The 18787-nt window shown below is 38.4% G+C and overlaps 1 protein-coding gene across 4 annotated transcripts in view; it reads left to right on the forward strand.

Annotated features, from left to right (window-relative positions):
• The first annotated feature begins 5937 nt into the window (after positions 1-5937).
• The window catches only part of LOC117219848 (neuroligin-1), a 116949-nt gene continuing 104099 nt past the window's right edge, over positions 5938-18787 (forward strand). For 2 of the 4 annotated variants that reach the window (XM_033469335.2, XM_033469336.2), the window contains exon 1: positions 16307-17256. The gene's annotated coding sequence lies outside the window, so the exon portion shown is untranslated. Of the gene's footprint in view, positions 6076-16306; positions 17257-18787 lie in introns of those variants that run through there. The other 2 variants (XM_033469338.2, XM_033469337.2) reach the window with 2 other exon arrangements.

The following is an 18787-nucleotide window of genomic DNA, read 5'->3' on the forward strand; positions in this document are numbered from 1 at the left end:
ATTAGTACACGCTAAGTATTTCATCTTTTCTCGCCCAAGTAACAGCAGAATTAAAAACAGGTATCTTATCGTTATCTAGTAGATTATCATCTAAAAAAAATTCTAATAATGGAGTCCAGTTTGAAAAAAGTTACACCGTTTGTATACATATGTATAATTATACCGTTTTGTATATAAATTAACTTAATTCAAACAATTTATTTAGACGTGCAACCCGGTTGAATTCAGAAAATTCGCATGCAACAATTTCTTGTATAGTATTTCTTGCCCACGAGTATTAATCGCGTAAATGTAACACAAAGTGGTTTATACCGAGACTAAACCAAAACGAACAAACCGACCCGATTTGCCTTGGATTCGAGTGCTCGCGAAGCTGGTTAAACCTGTCCTGGACGAGCGAATGTCGCAACAAGAGGAGAAACACAAAGAAATCGAGAGCGTCGGATCACGAAGATCGTCCACTCGTGCATGCAAAAATCACCGACATCCTTATCGACCCGATCTTTCTCGCGCCTTCAGAAAGATCCACAAAGCTGTGGAGTACTGTTATTCGTAGACCGTCGTCGCAATTAACGTCATAAAATCCCCACAAAACTGGACCCGCTGAAACAGCCAATGACGAAACAAATAAACAGCTAGATTGCACAGGCGTCTCGATGCACATCTGATCTCACGTTTCCGCTAACTATCACCGCGCGAAGCTTCAGTCTTCAAATCTGTGATAGGTTCATTAATCAAAAATATTTTCCAATGCTTTTGTTGACGTTTCAATTTGCAGCATTTTCGAGTAAATATATAATAATAATAATAATCATAATAACAATAACAATAACAATAATAATAATAATAATAATAATAATAATAGTAATAATAATTGATTTATTTTTTAACGGAATAAAAGTGTAAATAGAATAGGACGACAAATTACATTTACGAATAGTCAGGAAATATATTAGAACATGAAGTAACTGTGTATATAAACATGTATAATGAATAATAAAAATGATTCGATATGGCAAAGCTTCAAAATTTATGAAATTTCTATTGAGTGCATTATGTCCGTTTTCTTTGTCAGACCTAAAATTAAATTCATCATCATCTTCAATTTCCAGGTTTTGTTTAGATGGAGCGTTTTCTGCAACTGTTTTTATAAACGCATCCTGTATTTGTTGCCGTTTTGTTTCATTTATTACAATTTAACCATCTTGCTTTAAAGTGTGGACGAGGAAATGTAGCAGCGACTCACATTCAAAGGTAAATATGAAAAGCGTCTTTTTTTTTATATTATAGTTTCAGGAAACGACTCACAAAGTCTCCATTTGCGTGATTGGAGCATTTCAGTTTTTCTTTTCATTTCTAAAATGTTTACAGTAAGTGTAATAATATAGTAATTTTAAAATTAACAATAATGAATATAATTATTATAAATTATATTGTAAAGAAACGAAATTATTTGGAAAATAAATTATTTGAAAATGGTCTACTTGTCGAATATTTTGATGAACAAATAACATTATTTTAAATATAGTGATAGAGCAAATAACAAGTAAAATCAAAATTGTATTGGAATAATTGTTTGAATAATATTTTATTTCAATAGTGTCCATCCCTGATATCATTTAGGTTACTCGTATAATATTCCTATTCACACCATAAATTATGTAATGACATTTTAGACAAAGAATTCCCACTTATTAAATTCATCCACATTTACACACATTAAATCAACATTGACAAAAAGTCTTTGTGTTACATTAATATGACCATATGTCTCACATGTAACACATCGAAAAGAAGAAAGATGAATATAAGTGGTGCCAGAAGAAGACACAATGGAAGAGAAAAAAGAAGATGAGTGCTCCAGATAATTAAATAAAGTAAACAAAATGTAAACAAATTATAGAGAGTAATACAGGAAGAGATACTTAAAATAACAAACGATAGAATTAGTAAAATGAGGGCATGAGTAAGAAAGAAACGAGAAATTGAAGACGGAAAGTTGTTAATCAACGCGGTCATTAGAGAAATCTCAGTACAAAGGTAACAGCTGTGGACGAGCATCGAAAGCAATCACAATTTTACATAAAATTGGATTTATGTCTTCAGTATTCAACCTGCTACGTCTTGTAAAAACATGTTAAGAAAACACGAACGTTGAATCGTAAATGTGTAGGTTTCAAGTTTCAAAATGAAATAGCCACTGGTGAAACAAATAAACGGTTAAATTACACAGGAGCCCCGATGCACAGCTGATCACACGTTCCCGCAAAATATCGCCGCGAATCTGCGGCATAATCTGGCACGCTATTACCGCTTATCCAGCGAGTCGATCGGATACGTAAAACGTGTTCCGATCCAATTCCGGCGCCAATAATACTGCTTCTAATCGTCGATTCGGGGCCGATCGATCCGCCAAGACAAGACCCCGACCTCTCTCTATCTTTGGTTCTCGCCGGCGCAATTTTATCCCGGTAATAACCGGGAAAGGCATCGGTTTGTTGACCAGGAGCGGGTGGATCCGAAACTCCTCTATTTTTAGAAGCTCCGAAGCTTCTGGGTCCTGGGATCGCAAGGTTCACCCCGAGCTCGGACGAGTGGGTGTCGGTGTAACTGTCCAGCCGAAGACAAAGTGTGGCCAGCCGCGAGACAACTCGAACGCCGAGGCTGCTACCGGTCTTCCATGCCGGAATTTCTTCCTCTTCACATGAAAAATGTCGATTCCTTTTAGAAAAGACGTAAGTAACCGTTTTGAAACTCTCTACTGAACTTTATTAACTCGTTGCGCCCGAAGCCATTTTAACTCTGAATCCAAAACAGTTTTTCTGACCTACAGTGTTTCCACTTTACTTGTGCAACAATTATACTTTTAACAGCTTTTCGGTTGCAAATCAATTTTGATAATGTAAAACTTTACATTATGTTCAGCAATAAGGATCGCATTCTTAAAGGCTCCACTTTTAATAAAATAAAGCGAAAGAAACCGAAGTTGATTTTCTCCTTTGACGATTTTTTGAATTCAGACGATTCTACGGAGTTTAAGCAATTTTTTCATTTAGTCTCCAACGGGATCTTGTAAAGCGAAATTTCCCGTTTATAATAACCTTTCAAAAGTTGATCTCCGATTTATTTTCTCGTGGTTTTATTGTACCTTAAACGAAAAGTCTGCCGCCAGCGTTAGAATAACTCAAAGTACAAGTGAGATAAGGCCGCGAAGACATAATACTTCGTCTTAAATATGTACATTGAACACAGACACCAGACTCACACGCATACACCTTTCGTTTAAGTATAGCCATACCGTAGTAAAAAATTGTAGATCGACTTTTGAGGGGTCATTGTGTAAGAACGAATTCCATTTGTAAAGTCACATTGAAATGAATATGGAGAAAAGTGTGTTAAACTCCGTAGAATCGTTTGAACGTAAGGAAAGGACGTAAAGTAAAGAATTTGAATTTCAAAAGAATTAAAGCAACTTCAATTTCTCATTCTGCTTTGTAATACTATAGAATGTTGTAAGATTTTCGTTACACGAAATTGAAAAAGTTCAAAGCTTGACAATTTTATGATTCTAATTTTGATGATCCTTTGCTTTTATGGAGTGGTATATTATGCGCGCACTTCTAGATAATAGAATAGTATAACGTATGAATCTGTACAAATTGTAATGAACAGCAAACATAGATGAACAGATGTAGTTTACTAAATAAAATGCACTAAAAAACTACTTTTAGGCATATAGATAAGTAATAGACACCTACTAGATATCATAATAGTTATCTGCAGACAGATACTACAAGAATTCAGTATGATAAAATAATAATTAAACCGCAGATTTTTATGGAATCATTTATTTTTACAGCTTGCTTTTTAAACATGCTATAATTTCTTGATAATATAATATAAACCACGAAACAAATAAGTTTACTGACATTTACCAAGAATCATGGTTTATCATTATAATTATTCATTTTGGCAACAATTTTTGTTATATTATTAATTTTTCCTTTTCAAGTCATTATTTTATGTGATAGATAGATAGTCATCTATACTTATACTATTATCTCATAGGTAGACTGAGGATTTTATGCATTTATGACAAAAATGAGTACATGTAATTTAAAGCAGCGAACAGATCAACTTATTGAAATCGTTATACGAACAAAGAAATCTCTACTTGTTCTCTGTTTGCTGCAATTGATGTAATTCCTGTTTTGCTTAAAGATTCGTAGCCTGTTCATGTGTTTTCTACTCTGAAAACATCAAACCTTTATATTTACAAGCTCTAATCACTGATTGGCCTGCGTGACACGAGAAATAGAGATTTCGAAATCTCCCGATTACCGACTCGAAACTTTTAAATGCGAGTTCATATGTTTGAGCGCGCGGTGCTTGGGAAACTTGAAAATCCGAGCAGTTAAGAAGTAGAAACGATTATTTCCCACTGTCAGCCAGAAGAGTTTGAACTTCACGTCGCGCAGAGTGGCTCAAAGGTGCACTGGACCCGCGAGATATTGATTTTGCGCTTACCGTGTTTTCCGTTCAAACACGGTCTTGTCGAAGCGGACGGAAAATAGATCGCGATTTCGTTGAATCGGATCGCGCTAGTCCACGTCCACTCTTTCGAACCGTATCCGGGCACTTCCGTCCTCCGGCTCGATTAAATTCCACGATTAGATCTATCGATCCTTTACGACCTTCTTGAAGTGAGATTTTAGAAAACAGCCAACTCCGCCGCTAACATGAAAATTCTAACTGCATCGCGATACAACTGCTTTCGATTATGAAATCTGGTGCTCTATTGGAGAAGAACTACCACGAATGGGACAATTTCGTTTAAGAGGAGAAAAAAAAAATAAACGACTTATTCGATAGATCATTTCTTTTACTATAAGAATGCATAGTGCCAATGAGCTTCTCTTTCGTTTGCTCGTTCTACCTTTTTTTGGAAATGCATTTTGTCCCAGTCGATTGATGGTCCCAGATGGTTGCATCGAGTGGAACAGTATAACAAAATAAGATAATATTGGTATTCATTTTTATATTTTGTTTATTTATTCATTGTAAATACATACAATATTTTATATTAATCTTAAATTATACAAATTTTCTTTAATATTTTATGACTAATTTGTAAGATATTTTTATCATATTTTTATCAATATTTTATTGTTATTTTTGTGAAGTCACTTTTTATTTTAGGATTATTCGTTGTCATAAAATATTAAAATGTGATATCAACCAAAGATACAAAGAAGATTTATATAATTTAAGATTAATATAAAATATTGTACGTATTTACAATGAATCACATAATAAGAAAAAAGAGTTTAGGGCAGAAATATATCTCAAGCACAACAAAAATGAATTGTCTTACATAGTTACGTATCAACGGGTACTGGATTCGAATTAGGTGTGTGTGATCGGATATGCATAGTACAGTTACAAAACAAGTAAGATTTTATTATAGGAAGATTCACAATTTTTGCGATAAATACCCATTCAACATGTGTTCCATTCATGATAGTTCTCCTAATAGAGGAAAACTGTAAAAATTCGTAGAACGTGAGATTTGAAACAAATTGATAGTACGATCGTGGACTTTGTCAGAGAAAAATGCCACCACGTGCGTTGCCAACTTTCCTGGGCGACAAATGCGCGCGCATCCCCCACCCGAACGAATTTTCTCTCTTTTTTTTTTTAAACTAAAATATCGTTTAAATGCAATCTCGGAGGCTGTTATATTTGGAAAATTATGGAATTATACAGTTTTATATTTGACAGTATGCAGGCAAATCTGAGCCCTCCTGAACATGTTTTTGTTTTCATTTCTACCTGTCCGCTCAAGGTATATGCAAATTTCGCCCCACGAGGGAGTCATCAGTCGTGTTTCGCTCGTTGCTTCGACCACATGGTCCCTTCGTAAGTCATCGTGACACCTGACAGCAGTGATTCATCCGTCTTCACACGTTACGCCAGACTTCCAACATTTTTATTCCACTTTCATCGTGTTTCCTGTGCATCTTCTTCTAAAACCAGTTGACCGGAAGCTGAGGTAGCCAGACCACGCGAATAACGGTGAGTTATAACGTTTATGGGACTTCCGATAATCTTTTCAGGGAGAGTCAGTCGAGAAATATTTTCCACTCGATGGGTTAAAATTAGGCCGCTATTTATTTTGTTCTTATTTGAACATTTATGGGATTACGAGATTACTTAAACTTTAGATTTTATGACACGTCTTTCCTTATTATTCTTTCAAACATTGTTCGCTTATTAACGATTTTAAGAATATCGAACACGTTGTTAGAAAACGACATTGTAACTATTTTTGCATTATGGAAGCTTACCATGCTGGTATATCGAATATCTTGCTTCATCGTTCTTTGTAACATTATTCGATTATTAGTGATTTTTAGTTATCCCATCGACGTTGTAATAATTATTGCATTTTAAAAGGTTCTGCAGTTGGTATATTGAAGATCTTGTTTTCTAACATTGTTCGATTATCAGTGATTTTTCCTTATTCTGTTGACGTTGTTACAATTTTTGCATCATGAAAAATTTTCAAGATGACTTACTGCACTTTCTCATACCTTTTAACTTTTTTATCGTGTGTGTATGTTATTAATATTCGAAAGTGATAAAGTTTAGCAATTTTCTGTGCGGTTGTAGGACTCCATTCACGATTTTACCGTTGTTCAATGCAAGTCCCCATGCTTCTCTAGCGTTATAGCGAATTTAGCACACTAAGTTGCAAATTAAATTCTCTACTTCTTGAATTCTTCTACATTTTTACATACTATATTATATCGTAGTTTTCCATTCATTTTATATTGTTTCGTTTCGTATAGTTTGCGGTTCTTGCTTTTCTTCTTATCGTTTCTTATTATTATTTATTCTGCGTGGATTAGTTTTATTTATTTATTTTAAATTAGTTTTATTTATTGGTCAAGTTTGTATTTAAGCGAACTTTTGATTCTGCTTTTGTATTTTTCGTTTTGTTTATATTAAGCTACATATGTATATCTGTACGAAATAACTGTATTTTTCTTAAAAAATATCCTTCTTCAACGAGGTTTCGTTGAATTGAAATAAAAATCACTATACTGCTGCGAAATTTTATACGAATTAATAAATAAAAGATTTTGTGTTATTTATCTATTTTACATGTTTGCCGTAAAAATAATAATTTAGCGTTGCCGTATCGGTGACATCGGAGTGCAAAGGGTTAAGCAATTAGGTACACGCTCATTTTGATAGAAGAGAAACGTGATTATCAAAATTGACATAAATTTTCAATTATTCAAACTACACAACAATTTTCCACTTACAAAACAATTTTTTTCCACTTTAGTCTCATTTTCCAAGATAATCGATCACTGTGCGGCCGCTTTCCAACATACTTGCGTGCCTCTCGGCTGTAAACTCGGTCGTAACTTCGTCAACACGTAATTTCGCGTTCAAGTTTCACGAACCGTCGAAATACAGCATTACTGACTCGTGCGGAAAAAATTCAATTTTTTCCAATCAGTTGCAACGAGTTGGGCTTTTAAACGGTTTCCTCCTCCTGCCTGAAAATTAGTACGGCAATTTCTGCGCCCCGGATACACCTGCTTAATTAGCGGCACCGCTTCCTCGGCGGGCAAACAAGGAACGGCCAATTTCCTCTTTCTTTCCTTCGTTCGTTTTTTTTTTATCCTCGGGCCCCGGTTGCTTCATAAGTTACGGTTACTCCTGTGTCGGCTGAGAAAATTCGATCTATTTGTCCGCGAGGGCAGGATCCGTATTCTCTTGGATTGCACAGGATTGAGGGGATCTAATTAACTGGGACGGGAATCGATCGACCGCCTTGAAAGCCGAGCTGCAACCGGCTTACGGGCCAAGAGATTTTTTTAAATTTCCCGCTCCATCGGCGGGCATTTGTTTGTTCGAACTGATGGAGATGAATCGATCCTCGAAGAATCTGACTGCGTTTTATCGCTCTTGGCCCACGGTTTTCAGCCGGCTCTTTCTATTTTCCTTCTGAAAAAACTGGATTAATAAATAGGAAGTTCTTTAGAAAGTTCGCCGGGCGAGGTCGGGTTCGATCGATTTCTGATATCGGGTCGCCCGATGTAAGACTGACACTCGAGGGTCTTTAATTACTTTCGCGTCGTTTGTTGTTCTCGTTGTGTTTGTCCGTCGATGGATTCCAGATGAAATGTATTTAGGTAAACGTTGAAACGTGTACAGTGGCTTCGAGAAATATGTGTTCGCTAGATAAATTGTTGACGTTCGAACTGTTATAATTCTGTAAACAATAGTCGTACACGATAAACCTGACCTCATTTTATCGTTTGAAGCTTCTACTTTTGCTGTGCATTGTTCATTCTCTTGTGACATAGTTTGCGTAATATAGCAGGTGGGAAACTTCTTGTTGCAAATAAAGTGGTGATTTTTGAATTTCGAAGTTAAACTTTCCTTGAATAAATATAATTAAACAAATCAGAAAAACGAGAGGCAATAAATTCATTCAATGAAAATGACATAAACTTTTAAATTCTACTTTAAGATATCTGTTAAGTTGTCAAAATTGAACTTTTATAACAGAAATTAAAGTGTTAACTGAAAACAAAAGAATAAATAATTCGGAAGATAGAAGTTCGCTGAATAACTAATAGTCATAAAAGTTTACAGTTAAATTATAGCTAAATTCGAGTTCTGTTTAACACTATTTTTACAAGTATTTTGTATTATACAATTTACCGAATTAATTTTGTAATAGTAAAAGTCGAGAAGTGATTACATAGAAAACGTTGCACATAGGAAATAATTTTTATTCAAAATTATTGAAAGATGTCCTTTAACCCCTTTGATAAAAAATACTGTTAAGTAGAAATAATTAAATGGAGTCCTTTGACACCTTCGGTAGAAACAGCGTTAAAATATTTCTAGGTTTATTGTTGTAGGATTCGAAATTATAACAAAGACAACCTCGTTTTTTGTTGATTCATTTCAATCGAATGCTTAATTCAATATTTAAGTGAACGAGCCATAAACATCGCCGAGTTTTTAATAAATGTTGAGAAATAAGCGCTTGAGTGGTCCTAAATGTTATCATCCGTGAAATCGTGAAAATTCGTCCGAGTTCTGAGCGTTAATGCACAGGCTCCCGCGGACTTCATAAATTGCAGCTGTCACAGACGCGTAAAGATCCGCAATCCGGTAATACATTTCTGAACAGCGGCACCATGTGTATAGAATTATCAGAGGATCGCGAACGTGTGAAAATTACAATAGTATTTACTTACACCGGGCCAGCTAAAAACTCCCATTAAACTGTTCGTCGTGTCGCTTCGTGTCGCGTCGTGTCGTCGGTGCCTTCGGCGCCGTCATCGGGTATCAGATTTTTTCAGATTCGTCGCTCAGTTTCCAATTAACTTCGACGTCGCGCAGAATGAAATCCCATTCGCATCCTTTCAATATCGACATTTCCCGCGAGTATAATTTGCGCGGCTCTCGTAATTGTCGGGCCCATTAATTGGTATTCATGTCCCGTCACCTTTCTTTCACGCTAATTACGGCGACCGCGAAAATTCCTACTCGCCTATCGACTATGTTTTTATTCGAGTCGTTCTATTCCCGGCTCTTTCCGGCGCGGAGCTATTAAAGCGACAAAACGGATGCAAACGTCCGGGGTTTGATCGTTGGAGTATTGGTCCAAATTAATTTCCGAAAACATTTCGCGTGTTTGTCGAAAAGCCATTTTGTTGGATAGTTATACATACTTGTAAATCCCGCTTGTCCGATATCGTGCCGGAGCGAATCAAACGGCTCGCTGGCTAACGCGTACAGTTCGAGGCAAAAAGATTTTATTGGGATGTAAACAGATTTTACTGTCTACTGTTCGAGTTATGTCAGGGGAAATTGATGACACCTACTTTGACAACAGCAAGTATTTAATAAACTGAATATTAGACTGTGGATTTTATGCTTTCATGATAAAATCGTGTAGGTGCGTTTTGAAGCATTTGACAGATTTAATGAATTTAAGAATATCAATGTATCAGTTTCAGCTCGTTAAAATGATTGAAGGCAGAATGGAATTTCAATTCGGCTCTTGAGATCCGCAGTTGCGGGATTCTGTATCACAACAGTAATTCATTGATTATAACAAATCAATAATTCACATTCAATCTTCATCCATGCCTTTTCATCCGTTTGTCAGAATCATTAACATATCATGCCATATTCTCCCATATACATTCGTTCACGTTTATTGATTTATATTCGAATCATCTTTAGAATAAAACAATCTCACACGTCTACAGTGTTTGAGTCATGGTTGGTAAATTTTGTTTACAATGAGATAAAACAGGTAGTCATTTATAATAATGGATCATTTCAAATATGAAAGTATTTTTATTTTGTAGTTTATTCGTCTAAGTTATTTTGAAATAAATGGTAACAGGGTTTTTTTTATTTAATTTTGAAATGAAAGTTCAATTTATCATATTTGTATTATTTTATATTGTAGCTAACAATGAAATCCAATGGTTGGTTTACCGAGAATTAGATTAAGATATCTTTTGGTGAAAAGCTTGAAAGGAATAGTACTCTTATTTGAACAGATACAACTTCGAAATATATTCAATCTTGTAGGACCTTGCATTTTATTGAATTTAAAACATTTTTACGATCTATAAATGTATAAAGATATACAATCTAGTGATTACTGTAATTATAGTAACATCAATACAGAAATTAGCCTTCCAATTTATTTTCGAAGTTTACAATACAAATTGAAAGGCTTATTTATATGGGATTAAAAATATCGCAGGAGATAATTAAAATTTATAGATCTTCTACCTTATCGAGACGAAAATCTTGTATATTTTCTGTACGCATAATAACTAGCTTCTAATAAATAGTAATTACAAAAACATAATTATAAGAATTCAAGTGAACAGTTACATTCTCTTCAACTTATTAAAAAGTATACAAGGAGAAATTACGAATCATTTACAGCTTGTTGCATTTGCCCTAGAAAATGTTGATCTAGTGATCATTGGACTGCGGATCTTTATGCGATTTTCTGTTTTCGTAGTTCATCTTTAAAGTAGTTGCTTCATGGAAAATGTTCTTTCGCTTATTAGAAGATTCACCGCAGCAAAGCTAAATCAAAAATTTAAGTCTAGCGATTACAATAATTACACTGCGGATCTTCATGCAAAATCAAAAATATCTGCATCATTTGTAGGGCACAGAAGCCTGATGCAATATTTTTCTTCCTTAAATACTTTTAATAAGACGAAACGAATACATCAACGGTTAGGTTGATGTATTTTTATATTTTGCTCATCCGTTTTCTCCATAAATGCATAAAATCCGCAATCTAATGGTAACTATTCCGAACCCCGATTACGCCAGTATAACGTAGAAATGAATTCCAGCGTCTTGAATCCTATCAAGTCTAAGAAACTTTGATGCACTTTAAATGAAGATCCACAGTATCGCGATTATAATTAAAACTGAAACTAGTCAAACTACTGTGATTATAATGTTTAAAGCGGACGCCGGACAATAGATTGAAGGGTCAACGCGCATCCCTGGATTTTCATGAATCCTAAGAAACCCGCCGTGAAAATACAAAGAAGATTTCACAGTGAAAAGAAGCGCGCGGCGCATGGTTGCTCGCAACCTCGTGCAAACCTGACGAGAAGAGAAGAGAAGAGAGCGTAAGCTTTCGCTCGTTAAGGTCCGTAAATAACGACGGGCGTCGAGGACAACGAGGCAATTTCTGGGCGAGTGCTCGCCCACAAGCGTGCTCGTGTTTCGGTAGCGTGTTCGGTGACGGCAATTTGAATATGCCACGGATTTTTCCTGTCGTTATGGCGTTCGGCTCGGCGAGACGGCAGCTTCGAATCATCGATATACCAGCTGGTTGCCGTGAATTTTCACGTTTTATCCTGATTGGAGTTCAAGCTCCGTTTCCCGGAGGATTCGGGCCGGGACAATGCCATTTGGTGACGTATTTAGCTCGGCCAGGAGTCTCATGGGGGTCTCGGCTTAATCGCGGGCTGGGTTTACGAACCATTGAGGACGTCGTTATGCTGCTCGAGATGTTGTATATTTTATCCGCTTGAATTAACGCAATCGCGTCCCATGTTGTCTAGTCGTTCAATTTTTCACGAAATTATCAACGATCCTTCATTATTTTTCTTTGCCTCACAGAGTTCGCTCCTTCCAATGGTGACCGATTCCGATTGTAGTATTATTACTTTAAAATACGATGACACAAAACTATTGCATCTGCAACGAAGGTTCTTATCTAAGATTACCGAAACACACCTATTTTATTATACATCTTGGAATATCAAAGTTATTAATAAAAAGTGGGAAGCGGTGAAAGTGTTACAACTGTCTTCGAGCAACTCGGTCAGTTGCGAAATAGCTTAGAGCTGATAGTAACATATATTTAATTTTAAGAAATCAAGACCATTACTCGAAAAAGTAATAACAATACGTATAAACGGCGAAGTAAGAAATACAGTATGAAAAATTACCATGTCTTTTTCTCATTAGTCAGTATCGCATTATGCTGTCATTATAATGACAGCATTGGAGAAATTTCTCGTCTGGTTTGCTTTTGCTGTAAGGTTCCTGGCATGCACGGCAATAATATTCTTTATTTTCTTTCCCCGTTCCCCGATTTTTTATACTTTTGTTATTTCAGCAGATCCTGTTGTTACAATCGTCCTCGATTATACTTTTGAACTTTATTTATAAATTGTCCTTATGTATTCAAATATGAAAGATGAATGGATTTCAAATGTCATTTGATATTATATACTTTGAGATATTTAACGTGCTACAATCGAGGTCGTTCTCCACTACTTTTCAAGCTCCTCAATTCCTAACCATAGTAATCTTTGTTCGCGTTAAAATTGATTAAACCAACAAAACAAAGGCTTTTCAATTTGTTTTCATCGTAAAAACATATTGGATTGATAACAGCTTTATTAGAAAAGTTGCTGATGGCATTGAGACATGCTTGCCAAGGGTTAACTTTGAACTGCTGAGTCAGGTCTTCAAGAAACTTTCTTATATTTTTAGCCTTGAGAGAAAATTGGAGCTCTGCCGCAGAAAGAATAGAACAATGTCTGTGAATGTCTTTTGGGAAAAAAAACAAACGCCGTATTTTCTGGAATTCATAGAGTACGATACCGTACGTCTTAGAAAGTACGAAACATTTTAGCATTTTATGAAATGAAACTCTTGTTACAAATGTATATATGTGAATCTGATTTTATGAAAAGAATGAAAAATTGTTGAAATACAGTAAATCCTCTCCAATTGTTCCACAGCTTGTAAGCAAAAATGTACAATTTGGGAAAAGAAGATACGATTATTCGAACCTTGAGTCTCGTTTTTATAGTTGTTGAAAATCGGCAACTATAAAAACATAAAATAATCGTATCTCCTCTTCTCAAATTGTCTATTTTTGTTTACAAGCTGAGGGAAAATTGGGAAGAATTTACTGTAATGTCTTTGAAGAAAAGACTGAGACGTTTGCACTAAAAATGTCCATTTCATTTACACATAAGCAGTTTCTACATAACAATTGAATAATTATTGCATATGAAACATGACCTGCCATTAAATTACTTGCAAAGAAAATATCGGTAATTTTTCTTCTATTATGCAGAATTTGAAGATTTGTATTTCTAAGCGAGTCTTCGTGGACAAATCTTTCAATGTTATTAGTATGTGATTTACAATATGGCGACCAAATGATACTGTTATGTTCCAGAATAGGTCTTGTCGGAGCACAGTAGAAAATTCTAAGTGTATTCATGTTGTTGAAGAATTTGGAAGCTCTACGAACTGAGAGCTGAGACTGTGTGAGATAATATTTTCACAATGTACTTTGACAAATAAGCTGAAAGAGCATATAATTACCAAGGACTTTAACACCATTAATCGTGGTTAGCAAAATATCATTCAGAGTATAATTATAAACTACGTTATTTTTTTTTTCTCTTGGTAGCGAATTGTTCTTATTATAGCGAATGTATGCGGCGAAGACGATAAATAAATAGGTGGCCCGTTTTAGATGGAACATCCTGTACGGTTCTTGTAGAGAATACCAACAAAGAACCTCAGAATGAAATCGTAAGGCGAGAGGTTAAAGATTCAGAATAGCGACCTGTATTGATATCTCTAACAGTCGGGGTCCAGCTAAAATAAGTCAGCTAAATATACCGAAGGCGTTCGATCTTTACGGAAATAAGTCTCGCGATTAATTTCGTGCGACGCTGTGAACGAGGAGAAAGACACATAAAGAACTCGAACACACTTTACGCTAACAAAGCCGCGATTCTTCAACGGGAACGGGAGAGTAGGGCACGTAGACGATCTCCATCCCGAGATATAGGAGAAGTTAGGCTAACTCGATTCCCGTTAATTTAACTTGGAACGGTATCTTCGATGTTTGCTAATCCGGTAGCTTTATTTGTCAGGACGGCGGGCGTAGTCGAAAACAATCGAACAAGTAGTGTGCGAGCTTACCGGAGCACCGTGTATCGAACAGTGCATACTAGCTGGACAGAACCGGAAGTTTTAGTCGCAAAAGTGAGACGGTAATAGGGCTTCTTATGATTAAATCATTAGAAATTAGTTTCTGTGTAATCTGTTTCTTGGAGCTAGTTTTATATAAAAAGCTTGTAATATGATTTGTATCAAAATTTTTGATCACGCAAGCGTTGTTTATAAATCACACATTTTCTGACAAGATAATTCAGGAAACGATGTGTCTCGCCAAGATTATTAATATGTAAATATTGTTCTTTCTCTTAATAATCGTTTGGATATCCAATTGTTGGTTTACGTAAATTTTATTCGGTGCAACAACGCGATCAGCAACCATGTGTTTGGGAATATCATACTAGGGAAAGACAGGGTTATCTCATTCTTTTATGAGAGACCAACGCGTATCCGTGTTCCACGACTCACATTTCTTGACTTGTATCAATTTTAAAGTTTCACTTTATAGGATCAAATTCGTGACGAAAGAGCTATACTTGCGGAAAATTACTGGCAACAAAGAAGTTTTCATCATTGGGGCTGTAAAAGAGACCATGGGGCAATGAATTAATATCTTTCGACCTTAGTCCTTCAGACATTTAATCACAGGTTCGAATTAAAGGTGGTTCTTGCTGAACAAGTACTAGATCTAACTCTCGTACGTCCCCTAAAAAAAGGTTACACCAAAAATTTACGGTAAAAATTCGTCCATTTTCACCTTACGCTTCGACAACCTAATCGATCAAGCATCCAAGCATCGAATTCCAACGCAAACCTAAAGAAATACAAGATTCAGCGAAATCAATAACACGAAGCAGTTGCATTTTCTCTTGGGGGTTGTACAAGGTCGAAAGGGAGTCGCGTCGATTGTTTCACAACGAATTTCTCTGAAAAAACAGCAAAATCCAGGATCGTCCAGCTGGCTGGCATATCCGAGGTAGCCCAGTAGTGCGGTGGTCGGCTTTGAAAGTGCAATTGATCGCGAGGCAGGCTGAGACAGCGGATCCGCGCGGACCTAAGGCGTAGGTCGTGGACCGTCCCTCCTTTTCCAGCCAGGGTGCTGTCTGTTGCTGCCAACTTCGACAAAGAGAGCGTCTCCCGTCTCCGTCTGCGTCCTCGTTGGTCGCGGACGATCTCGTTCTAGTCTGGCTGCCGAAACCGGCGAAGGCGCAGCAGCAACAGCGAGTAGCATCGGCTGTGGGAGTAGAGTAGGCGGAGGTGGAGGTCTGAGAGAAGAAGGAGAGGGTCGTTGAGTACGGGGATCGGGGCGAGAGGGGGACGAGGGAGAGAGAGAGAGAGAGAGAGAGAGAGAGAGAGAGAGCGAAAGAGAGAGAAGGAGTGGTGGTTGGGCGAGGAGAATCCGGCGGAGAGGCTGAAAGACGCCGAGGAACCGGGATGAACAGAGAAAGTAGGATATCGAGCCGGGGGTGGCTGGTGCCGGGGTGAACGGGACGGAGAGACAGCTCGAAAGAAGAAGAAAACGCCGCTGGGGGACGGGAGGTGGCGCACGGGAGAGGGAGAAAGTCGCGGGGAACAGCGACAGGAGGTGAAAAAGGGAGAAAAGTGTGGAGAGAGGTGGAGAAGAGCCGGAACGACCCGGGGGTTGCCGTGGCGTTATCGACCGGACTGGTGGTCGGTACGAAACCAGGCGTCGGCGCCGTGGATGCCCTGGCTTCCTCGAGTGCCGGACCATCCTCCACTTCCCCTGCCACCCACCACCGTCACCACCACCACCATCGCTGCTTCTACCACCACGACGGCAGCAGCAGCAGCAGCAGCGGCAGCAGCAGCAGCAGCAGCAGCAGCAGCAGCAGCAGCAGCAGCGGCGGCGGCGGCGGCGGCGGTAGCAGCAGCAGCAGCAGGACCAGCACCAGCACCAGCACCGCCACCTCCATGGAGGTCGCGCGGCTGGCCGTCAGTAGAGCCCGGGACAGACAGCCGATCGCGCACACGAAGGGTCGTCCCTGGGATCGGGTTTGCTCGGGTGGTCGGTCGGTCTCGGTACCAGCGCCGGTTCCATAGAACTGGAAAGCTTCCGATTTCCTCCGCTGTTCCTATTCTATCTCGTCTTCGTTCAGAGATCGTCCTCTGCTCGAGGACACGTTCTCGGTTGTTCGCGGTCCAGCGGCGGCAGTGACCATCCGGATCACGGAATGAAGACACCTCGTGGTTAGTGGTGGTGAGGGTGCAGGTGGTGGAGTGGTGGACGAGTTCCTTCGCGAGCCGAACGCTGCCGGAGTCGGCCCGAGTGCACCGAGTGCAGTGCGAACTGGGCTGGATGCGATCCGTTTCCGTCGTTTCCATCTGCGCCGCGTTGTGCCGGGTCTAGGTGACACCTCTCGCTCTCTCTCTCTCTCTCACTCTCTGTCTTTCTCACTGTCCGGCCGGACTATGGCGTGAGAGACACCGTGCTCTGTGTGCCTGGATATGCTTCGTCGATCCATGAACCTCTCGCAGACCTCGTGGACACTGGCCGGATCGTGCACGGATCCGAGGATCACCGTTCGATCGTTGTTGTTGTTGTTGTTGTTTTCGGCGCGATGTTAACGGATCTGTGCGGTTGCGGCGCGCCAGCGCCCGCCGATCGTGTGAATCGCGAGCGAGTCGCTGCCACGGACTTATGGTTTAATGGTAAACTACTTAACGAAGTGTTAACTTTGTTCCCCCTCTTGAAGCCGGTTAAGTTCGAAGGTATGCAAATACGTGCCCGATGGAGAACTTTCAGTTAGCTCGACGTTTAATCACGGTTGAAAAGGTCCTGCAACTTCGACGCTCCCGATCCCCTCTCCGCCTCGCGATCCTCTCCGCGACGGTCTACAGAAGAATGCGTCTGAGACATTGTTTCTCCAACAATTACCGCGGCCAAGTTTACCTCCTGCCGTTGTCGTTCAACATCGTCTCCGATCAAACGCGTGCAGTCGCGTTGCACACGGCGTCGATCGAGATCCAAATTGCTATTGCCAGATCGAATCAACGCAATCAGTTTTCACCGATCGGATCGGTCGTCCGCGTCCTATAAATCAAACTAGCTTTTTACGAACGATCTCTTGTTCGCCGCCGCGTTTTTACGCCTATGGGTTGAAATTACGGGAAACTAATTAGCCAAAGACCGTTTCCTATCGGTCGATCATAGAATCGTTCAATCTTTAGCACTCCCGGCATTCGTTTACGCCATCAGCAACCCCAACTGTTAGCAGCACCCGAATGGCGACTCCGAGGCGGTACTAAAAATTACCACGGCGTAACTTGGAACAATTTTCGCTAAATTTGATTGCGTTTAATGCTAGCGCGTTTCTCCGACGAAAATTCATCCATTTTATACTTTAGATACTAAATTATTGTGTTGTAATTTGACGCAGTGTCTCGAAGATGATGAGTAGAATATAATTGATCGAACTGTAGTGAAACACAAAAATGGATAATTATGACTCAGGAACGTATAAAGAGTAATGAATTAGTTTTCTCCCTTATAAAACGTTTGGTGGTTATTGAACTTCTGGGATTTAGTGTTAGAATAACTTCTCGAGCGCATGGATTGTGGCGTGTCTCTGGAGAACCAAAGATTTGATTCCGAAAGCAGTGAATATGCTCGTGAATACATTTAATCTGATTTCTTTAAATGGTTTTCTTTCTTGCGATGTAAACGTGCAAACTATTCTGGCTTTTACAAACAACTGATGAATTTCTTCTGAAAAGCATAATACAGTTCTCGAATTCAGTCGTCCCGATATAATGAAATCATTGATGTCTATTGGTTTTTCGGGTGTATAAAGTTGCTCGGCAAACTGTTTTTACAGTCTATAGTACTCCACTTTTTATATATATTTTCAATAGTTACAGTTATACGATATTCTCTCCATTTCGAGATTCGGACTTGAATTAAATCAGCAATCGATTAACATTCAATGCCGGCGAAAGTTTCGGATCTTTTGCACTACAATTATTGAAATTATAAAGATAGATTCAAGATAATTCCTTGATCATAACACAAACCACACCATATAACCACAAATCGTCAAACGTTTAGATCAATTCAATCTCGTCATTTCCATAAATCAACGCATATCAATTATTTCAATGGTTCCAGTAGGTTTAGCAAAAATGATGAGAACCGTGATTAAATTCCTACACAAACAGCGTTGCTCCGAAAGCTGTTAAGGCAAATGTACCTATTATGAAACACCGTTCAATTGTGACTTCTCTTTGACACAGTATCATAAAT

This window comes from Megalopta genalis, chromosome 7, assembly GCF_051020955.1.
Source record: "Megalopta genalis isolate 19385.01 chromosome 7, iyMegGena1_principal, whole genome shotgun sequence".
In the NCBI taxonomy this organism is placed as follows: domain Eukaryota; kingdom Metazoa; phylum Arthropoda; class Insecta; order Hymenoptera; family Halictidae; genus Megalopta; species Megalopta genalis.